Genomic DNA, 10,159 nt, shown 5'->3' on the forward strand with positions numbered 1-10,159 from the left:
AAGGAGGAAAGACATGGAGACAGAATAACAAACATTTCTGGTTTTCTTCCTAAAAGAAAGGAGCAGATGAGAGATGCTGAAGGTGGAAATCTGGAAATCAGTAAGGGACAGACCAAGGTCTTTGGAGCAAGGAAAACTTTCCATCTTCAACAGTCGCTAGAAAAGTGACACGCTTCTGACTGGACACTCTTAGTCCCATGGGCTCACCCATCAATACGATAATGACATTGTGTCCATTCCTATCTCCTTCTGCCGCAGCCTCAATGAGAAGAGTCAAAAGATAGGAGAAAAAGCAGCAGTCATTTCTAGAAAACAGGGCAGAATGTTTTTCCTTCAAAGACCTCATGTAGTAGGAGTTCCTACAGTGGTGAAGTGGGTTAAGACTCCAACCACAGGGCTTGGATCGCTGCAGAGGCCTGGGTTCAATCCTCACCCAGTGCAGTGGCTTCAAGGATCTGGTGTTACCCATAGCTGCTGAGATTCAACTTCCAGCCTGGGAATTTCTCTACACCTCTACACCATGGGTGCAGCCATAAAGCAATACCTCATGTAGCATAATAGTCTGATGTCAGCTTTTCTACCTCTCCAAGTGACTGGTGAGAATAGCAAGGCACCATAACTATGATATTACAATCAAGATAGAGATTTTTATTTGGACTGGCCAAGATTATTTTCACATATGTCTGACACTCTGTAAAATTTAATCTGTAATATTTCCAAGCATTCATATCTTAAAAGAAATTAAAAGGTAATTAAAACGAACCAACTAGAGAGTGATACTCAATATTTTATAATGACCTATAAGAATCTGAAAAAGAATGTATATGTAAATATATATATATATATATATTTGCTCTATACCTGAAACTAACACAATATTGTAAATCAGCTATACTTCAATAATAAAAAATAATAAAATTTTATTTGAAACTAACTAGTTAGCCCGAGAGAAAGACATTATATCCAAATTATTTTCTCCACTTTCTCCGTTCTATTTTCTATTTTATGGTAAAAGACACAATACACTGTGCCTTTCCACTGGGTTACCTTTGAATAGAACTAGTCCTGGGAACCTGATTTCATGGACTCATCGAACATATCTTCACTCTTAACTAATTCTTAGATTTACTTAATTTGCTATAGGTAGAGCAATTGGAAGAATTGGGAGAACCCTGGGCAGTACAAATTCGGTATCGGATGATAGTTTTCTGTAAGCCAGAAGAAATTCCTTAAATCCATGTCAGAGAATGGTAGTTTTCCTTCTCAACTAGTTTCCATTTAACACCTTTTCACTGAGTTAACAATGGTCTCGGATATTCAAGGATGAAGCCCCATAAAGCACATCATTGGAACGTGAGAGTAAGAAATATATACTTTTAAGGAACAAATAAGTAAACACTGGAAAATAAAGCAACCATCTAAGCTTTATGTCAGCTAGTCTCAGAAGTAACTTTATCTGACCCTGGTTATCCCTCTTTTTGATGAATAATGTTCAGGAGTCAGTAAGCCATCTGGATTTAGTCTCTCAAAGATTGAGGATCCATATAGCATGGGTGATGCTTAGAATTTTGATTATTTTATGATTTTCAGATCTAGAATTCTCTTCATATAATTAGCATCTAAAATAATATTGTTCAGGAAAAGGTCACAAGTTACAATTAAGAGCAAGAAGAAACTTTGTTCTGCTTATCAAGAACTTCACTGCCCAAAAAGACATTAAAGGATTTCAATAAGTATGCCATGCAAGGTTTTGCTCCAGCTAAAATATCTTCCTTTTTTTTTTTTAATTTTTGACTGCATCCATGGCATGCAGAAGTTCCTGAGCCAAGGATGGAAAACACTCCAGAGCAGTGACCCAAGCCACTGCAGTGATGCCAGATCCTTAACCCAATGCATCACTGGAGAACTCCCAGCTAAGACATTTTTCAAATCATTAAACAAATAAACAGGTTTTTATCCTATTGTAGATTTAAATGGGCCCTGGAAAAAATTTAAAATGAGTGTGTCAAATGCATTTGACCAAGACAATTTTGTTTAAAAAATATCAATTAACTGTCTTTGGTGCATTACACTTTTGAAGAAGCTAGTACACACGTACAGAAATCCTGAAGGCACAGAATAACAATGTCAAAAAGAAAACATGAATATTGCACCATAGCCTTTCCTAGTGCACAAGGATGTTTCCAGATCTCTAAGTCTGAGTGCTTCCTGTAAGAGCATCTTAAATGCTGCTTCTGCACCAAGAGCTGACCTCATCAATTCTCTGTGATTTTTCTTCAGATAATTTTTATCTGCACTGGTGAAAATAAGTGGAACAAACAATTTCGCATGCCACAGTTTGGTAGTTCCCAGAGTCAAGTCATCTAACATTCCCATGACAAAAATTAAATTTGAGTCTCACTGGAGAGATTGACCATCTTAGATTGTCTCTCATCCTGCCAACCACTCTATCAGTGCAATTCTCCTAATAGTTTTTTGGGGGTTTTTTTTAGGAGGGGGGTTGTTACTAACATAATTTCCTACAGCCTTAACATTTAATAGTAAGGCTATGAAGTGATGAATGTGCAAAGCCTTTTGGAAACCTACAAAGTACATTTCTTTACTTCAGTTTCATCCTAAAAATGTTACAATAATACATGTCTTATGGGGTTTGCTTGAAGATTTAAAAATGTGCATCAAGTACAATGACTGCAATAAAGTATCCTTGAAAAATTCATTTCCCATCCTTCTCCCTGTACAAAGTTCCCCCTTTTCCCAACTCCCCCCTTGCATTGGTGCAGAAGCATATGGACATTAGTGATGTCAAAGGACTTTCCTGAGCCCAAATTTCTAAGAGGTGATTATCAACTAGAATATTTCTTTTCAAAAAGGCACTTTCATCTTGTACATAAATGAAAAGAATTTGTTCTTTTTTAGGAAAAATAAGTAATATTCAACTGTTAAATATACGTACAATACAGATTAAAAGTGTTTAGTTTGGGAGTTTCCCGGTGGCCTCACAGTTAAAGATCTGACATTGTTACTGTTCTGGCTCAAGTCACTGGCCCAGGAGCTTCCAGATGCCACAGGCCTGGCCAAAAAAAAAAAAAAAAAAAAAAATTGGATTTGTGTATTTCTAAAAAAAAAAATGTAATAAGTAGTATTTGGAGTATACATACAAAACACAGAATCCTTTCATCACTTTTATTCTTTTTTTAAGATTTTTATTTTTTCTATTACAGTTGATTTACAATGTTTGGTCAATTCCTGCTGTACACAAAGTGACACAGTAATAGGTAAAACATCATGATACTTCACATGCAGTGGTAGTTACAATGAAGAGTAGAATTTTTAAAGCGCACGTATTGGGACTCAATAGCCATCTACCCTCTCTTAATCATAAGAGCAAAGAATGACTTGTATCCATAAAGAAATGTATCATTAGGCAAGTGAAGGTCAAACCACACAGGTTCAGATGGTATTAATAATGCAAATTTAATAATAATGACACTGTTAACTACTTGCAAAATTTACTCAAAATTACAACTGAAATGTTGAATCTCAGGGGATGATCATAATCTTGTAAAGAATTACTGGCAATATTTATGAGAATTAAGTTATTTCCAAGAGCAGTGTTGTAATGTAATAGTAGATTCATTTTCCATTATTGAAATCTACAGAAGTTTTTCTTCTGAGGCTAGGGACGCTAAAATCATTCTTTTACCCTCATGATTACTTCCCACAAGTCAAAATTATGGGAAGTGTCTAAACACATACAGGTGAATGACCACAATGCCAGCCCACAAGCTAAGCCGTTGATGCTGCTTCATTAGATCAGAATGATTGTTGTCTCAATTCTGAATGGAATCAACAACCCACGATAGGTTTTCTTGGCATGTAAAGGCAAGCTGGTCCAAAATAAGTTTCTGTTTTAGTTGGACATGAAGTATAATGGGCTTAAATCAGGTAGAGGACCAACAATTTATCATCAAAGGCATGGATGGAAGATAGATTCGCATGTTTCAACAAAAGCGACAATGCCAATCAATACCTCTTTGTTAGAGCACAAAGCCACAGCCACCAAAAAGAATCCAAGCTCTTTTTCACCCCCAAGGCCTTGGCACATGGGGTTCTTCTTGGAACATTCTTCCCAATCTTCACAAGTTTCTGATTAGCACAGTTAATAAGGGGTGGGGGTGTGTACCACAAACTAGAAAGACGATAAGATACACCAGAGCCATAGCTAGATCTTCTACCTCACGGGTAATACCATTATTTCTTAAGGCATTACTAAAAGCATCACTAAAGGACAATTTTAATATCTGCTTAACCACAATTTGGAAAGCAAACAGCTATGCAGTGCTTCTAATTTTAGCATCTTTAATTCTCAGGACATTTTTAAGCTCTCTGTTTTGCATTTTCTCTTGAGCACTGCTCTGAGGAAATCACTAATTTTATAAAACCAAAATCATAAAGTGATGACAAATGTCACAGTCTTCAGGAAACTATAACCAGTTGTTGCCTTCCACTCTTTCAATTGTTCAAATTTTGCAAATTATTATATTTGACACTGAGATTCCGGAATGGTATATTTATTTAAAGAAGAGCCTACTTTAAACAGTTTTATCTGTGTTTATGTTTGATATTCTTTGTAAGTCTCCCAGCAACCAATGATATATTATTCTTAAGAAGGAGAGGAAGTTTCCTAGGTAGAACGATGCCTTGGAAAAGCACCCTGGCCTTTTGCTTCTGTAGATTTTCTGCCCTTTACCTGAGAAATATCATTTATTTGGAAATTTTAATGCCTTAGAATGAGATTTTGTGTCCAAGTATTTTTATTTATTTTCTATGGTTATTCTAATTGTTTTTAATGAAATCTACTCTAATAATTCACTCGCCCCGAAAGCATTAGTATCATATTTTACTTGGCAGCTGAAAAGTTTCAGTACCCCTCTGGAAAGCCACAAACTGAGTAACAATTTATTTTACCAGAGCAGGGAATTATTTTAAGATCAACTGGACTCAAGAGTGGAAAATGCAAAGATCAAAGAAGATTCCAAACATTGAAAGTGTAGGGAGGAAAATGTAAAATTTATCCAAATAGCCTTGTAAAAGTCTTTTAGTTAGAACTATAAAATGTAAGCAATATTTTTAGACTTCTGTGGAAGTTTTGCCTGTCTACAACCTGACGCAAAAATTCTTTTGACATCAGTAAGAAATTCACATCCAGCTAAACTGTGGCCTCACTTATGTTGGTTTTGTGGTTTTTTTATGTGCTTTTTACTGTCAATCTATATTATCCCATGTTCTTCTAGCTTCTTTTTGTATAGCTCTTACATTTTTCAGGTCCAATTTATTTGGAATTGGAGCAAATCAAAGTGTTTAGGAAAGGAATTAAATCCTCAGTACTAAAATAATGGTACCATTTTGCCTTGTCAAAAAGCTTCATGGTTCTTTGTGTGTTTCATGTCATCCCACCTGGAACTGGTTAGCCTAGTTGTTTAAGCCAGGGGCCCTCAAAGTGTGTTCGTTAGACCATCACTGCCTAGGGACCTTCCCCTGGGATCTTGTTAGACATGTAAATTCTCTGTTCCTCCCAAGACCCAAAGAATCAGTCATCAGGATAGGGCCCCACAATCTGATTTGACAAGACTGCTAGGTAAAAGAGATGCATGCTAAACCTTAGACTTGTGGTAATGGCCTCAACTCTTCTATGGGCCAGCTTCTGTAATTTTACTTTACTATTCCAGTCTATACTCTTTTTGTGGACTGAACTATGACCCTCCAAAATGCCTAGGTTTTAGTCCTAATTCCCCAGTCCCTCAGAATGGGACTGAATTCAGAGATGGGTGTTAAAAAACTCATTAAGGTTAAATGAGGTCACTAGGGTGGGCCCCAACCCAATATTACGTGGGTCTTCATCAGAAGAGTCTACTAATTCTCTCTCTGGCACAACGGCAGGATCTCTGGAGCACTGGGACACAAGTTCGATCCCTGGCCCAAACCATTGGGGTAAGGATCCAGCATTACTGCAGCTGCAGCATAGGTTGCAATGGCAGCTTAGATCTGATCCCTGGCCTGGGTCCTTCGCATGCCACAGGGTGGTCAAAAAAGAAAAAAAAAAAAATAGACGAGGACAATAGACCACATGAAGATAAAAGGAAAAGACTACCATCTACAAGTAAGGAGACAGCCTCAGTGGAAATCAACCCTACTGACACCTTGTGCTCAGGCATCGAGCCTCCAGAAATGGGAAGAAATAAACTGCTATTGTTTAAGCCCCCGAGTCTGTGGGGCTTTGTTGTAACAGCCCCAGAAAAATAATTCACCTCCTAATTAACCCACCTCACCATCTGGAAACGATTGATGATCATAGAAGATATAAGGTAACGAGAAAATGGCATTACGTAACATTGTATTCTTTAGCAGAAAAACAATTCAAAGTTGGTGTCCTACTGTTGACAGGTCTCTGTTTCATTATTGAATACTTAGGGGAGTATTACTTTTATTATCATATAGGCTAGACCCCTATTTCCCAGCCTGACTTAATAATAAGGGCAGGTGAGCAAAGTGCAATATTAAAAAAAAAAACCTAATGGAACCATACCCAAGATAAGACTTTAAGAATGCAACTTAGGAGTTCCCATGGTGGCTCCAAGGTAACAAACCTGACCGAGGTACATGAGGATGCAGGTTCGATTCCTGGCCTCGCTCAGTGGGTTAAGGATCTGGTGTTGCCGTGAGCTGTGGTGTAGGTTGCAGACATGGTTCAGATCCCACTTTGCTGTAGCTGTGATGTAGGTTGGCAGCTGTAACTCCAATTGGACCCATAGCCTGGGAGTTTCCAAGTGCCATGGGTGCGGCCCTACAAAAAATATATATATATTTTTTTGACTTAAACATTTCTGAAATCACTATCATGATGTTGAGTCTATTGGTTATACATCTGGGATTTTAAAAGAAAAGTTAGATGGTAGATGGTCATCTCACATGACACAAAAATATAAATTCCATCAAAACTAAGCAATTAACAGATAAAAACCAAAACTTGGGAGTTCCCGTCATGGCACAGTGGTAAATGGTTCCAACTAGGAACCATGAGGTTGCGGTTCGGGTTCGGTCCCTGGCCTTGCTCAGTGGGTTAAGGATCTGGTGTTGCCTGAGCTGTGGTGTAGGTTGTAGATGGGGCTTGGATCCTGCATTGCTGTGGCTGTGGCGTAGGCCGGCAGCTATAGCTCTGATTAAGATTAGACCCTTAGCTTGGGAACCTCCATATGCCGTGGGTGTGGGCTTAGAAAAGACAAAAGACAAAAAAATAAATAAATAAAAGTAAAACTCTAATCATAGAAAATGACACATTTAATAATCTTTGAGGACTGAAAGTTTTTCTAAACAAGAAACAAAACAAAATATCCATAAAAGATTAGTTCTGCCTAAGTAAAAATGTAAAAATTTTTGTAGGGTGAAAGACATCTTCAGTGCAGAAGAAAATGGCAGCCTGGGAGAAAAGTATTTGTAACATAAATAAAAAATAAGTGGTAATACCTGCTATGGACTGAATTGTGTCCCTCTCCCCAATTCCTATATTTAAGCCCTATCCCCCAATGTAATGATGTAATGGTATTTAGAGGAGGGATCTTTGGGAGGTAATTAGGTTTCGATGAGGTCACGAGAGCAGGGGCTTCATAATTCCATTAGTGCCCTTAGAAAAAGAGGCCAGATAGTTTCCTCTCTCTGTCTCTCTCTCTCTCCCTCCCTCATCGGCCCTCCCTCTCCCTCCTCCTTACTTTCCCCCTCCTCCCTCCCCACCTTCCTCTCTCCCTCCCCCTTCTCCTCCTCACTTCCCTCTCCCCCTCACTCCCCCCTCACTCATCCTCCTCCTCACTTTCCCCCTCACTCCCTCCTCCTCACTCCCCCCTCCCTCCCTCCTCCTCCTCCTCACTTTCCCCTCCCCCTCACTCCCTCCCTCCCCCTCCTCCTCTCTCCCCTCTCTCCCTGTTGTTCTGCCAAGTGAGGACAAAGCAAGAAGAGGGCCAGGAAGAAAGCCCTCACCAGCTATCTAATTGGCTGGCACTTTTATCTTGGACTTAACATCCTCCAGAAATGTGAGACATAAATTTCTATGGTGTAAGCCAACCAGTCTATTGTACTTTGCTAGAGCACCTGACAAAGCTGACAAGATAATTTCCTTAGCATACACAGTCTTCCTGCAAGTCAAAAAGAAAAAAATGAGCATATTAAAAATGGATAAAGGTCAGGAACAGGAAATTCTTATACAGGAAGTGTAAATGACTAATAAAAGTATGAAAAGATGCTCAGCTTCATTAGCAATGGGAAATGCAAGTAGCATAAAAGATGACTTAAATAGGATTTATTTTTGCCGATCATATTGGTGAATAAAAAGATTGCTGGAATACACAGTAGGTGATGTCAGGAATAGGGCATCTTAGAAGAGAATGGGGATAGATACTGCAAGTTTAGTAATGCATATTGACACTGAAAATGAACATGTCTTAAGCCATCAAGTCCACAAAACGGATATACAAAGTATAAGGGTGTGCATATCAAAATAAGCATTGTTTGAACGAGGAATAAAAATTTTCCTTCAATGGGAAAATTGTTCATTTAAATTATGGTACAAGTAGGGAGTTCTCTGGCGGCCTAGTGGTTAAGGGATCCGGCATTTTCACTGTTATGGGACGGGCTCAGTCCCTGGCCAGGAACTCCCATATGCCACAGAGAGAGACCACTAAATAAATAATAATAGTACATGTATATTGTGTAATAATATTTAGCTGTTAAAGGACAGTATTCTGAATGTATCGATGTGGACTACTGAAACAAAAATGTTCCGAACGCAACAGCACGTCTCATATGATCTGATTTTTTTTAATTAACTTGACATAGGTGTGTACTAGTGAAGAACTGCCTCTTTTAACATGGGAAAGTTAGCACTATAACAGCAGAATGCACTTTGTTAATTTGGAATTTTACCAATCAGACATTAAAAATATTTCAGGAATTCCCACTGTGGCGCAGCAGAAAAGATTCCGACTAGTATCCGTGTGGACAAGGGTTCAATCCCTGTCTTCGCTCATTGAGTTGGGGATCTGGCGTTGCCGTGAGCTGTGGGGTAGGTCACAGATGAGGCTCAGACACAGTGTCGCCTGTGGCTATGGTGTAGGCCAGCAGCTGTAGCTCCAATTCGACCCTTCGCCTGGGAACTTCCATATGCCACAGGTGTGGCCCTAAAAAGAAAAAGAAAAACAAATCGAATGAAATTGAATAGAAAGAGTTTATATCCTAAGTAGAAATGTAAAGGGCACTTCAAATCCAAAATATAGTTCCATTAGACTTCAATAATTCTATGTCACTTTGTTGTGAATAGGAGCAATATAAAATGGTATTTTCATTATTCTTTCATGAACCACCTAGATTACTAACTAAAAACTATACTTTAGCAAATAGGATATTATTGAAAGCATAAAAACCTAGTACTGTCCACCAATTATTTTCATCATATCGGTTTCAGTGGATGATTTTGCAGGGTGGAAAGACAGCTCTGCTAGCAGTTGCTTGCAGTAACTCCCTATAGAAGGTGTGAGCAGAACATTTGGTAAATACGAATTTACATCTCAAGATTACCATGATTTAAATTTATTTATTTTTATAGTGATTTTTATTTTTTCAATTATAGCTGGTTTACAGTGTTCTGTCAATTTTCTACTGTACAGCAGGGTGACCTAGTTACACATACATGTATACATTCTTTTTTCTCACATTATCATGCTCCATCATAAGTGACTAGGCATAGTTCCCAGTGCTATACAGCAGGATCTCATTGCTTATCCATTCCAAAGGCAATTTAGCCAAGTTCCCCATTTACTTCACGTTTGGGTTCAAAATGAAGCGACTATTGTCACTTGAATAAGAAATGTAGTTTAATCTTGCTATAGTGCTATTACACTACTTTGGGTTTTCTGACAGTTTGATAAAATTCAATGGCAAGAGGTATAACAAGGTATCAAGATATTCTCTTATAAGGAGACTGAGAATGCAAAGGCAAAAATATATTTCAAACATCTTCACTTATTTAGAAAAGCAAATATTTTAGATGTTGCTGCAAGCAGGCAATTCTTGGGCATTTTGCAGAAATGACTCACTCCTTGCATCTTTAAGA

The sequence above is a fragment of the Sus scrofa genome, chromosome 6 (genome assembly GCF_054392235.1).
Source record: "Sus scrofa isolate SSC_HxYL_T2T_F1_AM1 chromosome 6, Sscrofa_HxYL_maternal_Yorkshire_Landrace_v2.0, whole genome shotgun sequence".
In the NCBI taxonomy this organism is placed as follows: Eukaryota; Metazoa; Chordata; class Mammalia; order Artiodactyla; family Suidae; genus Sus; species Sus scrofa.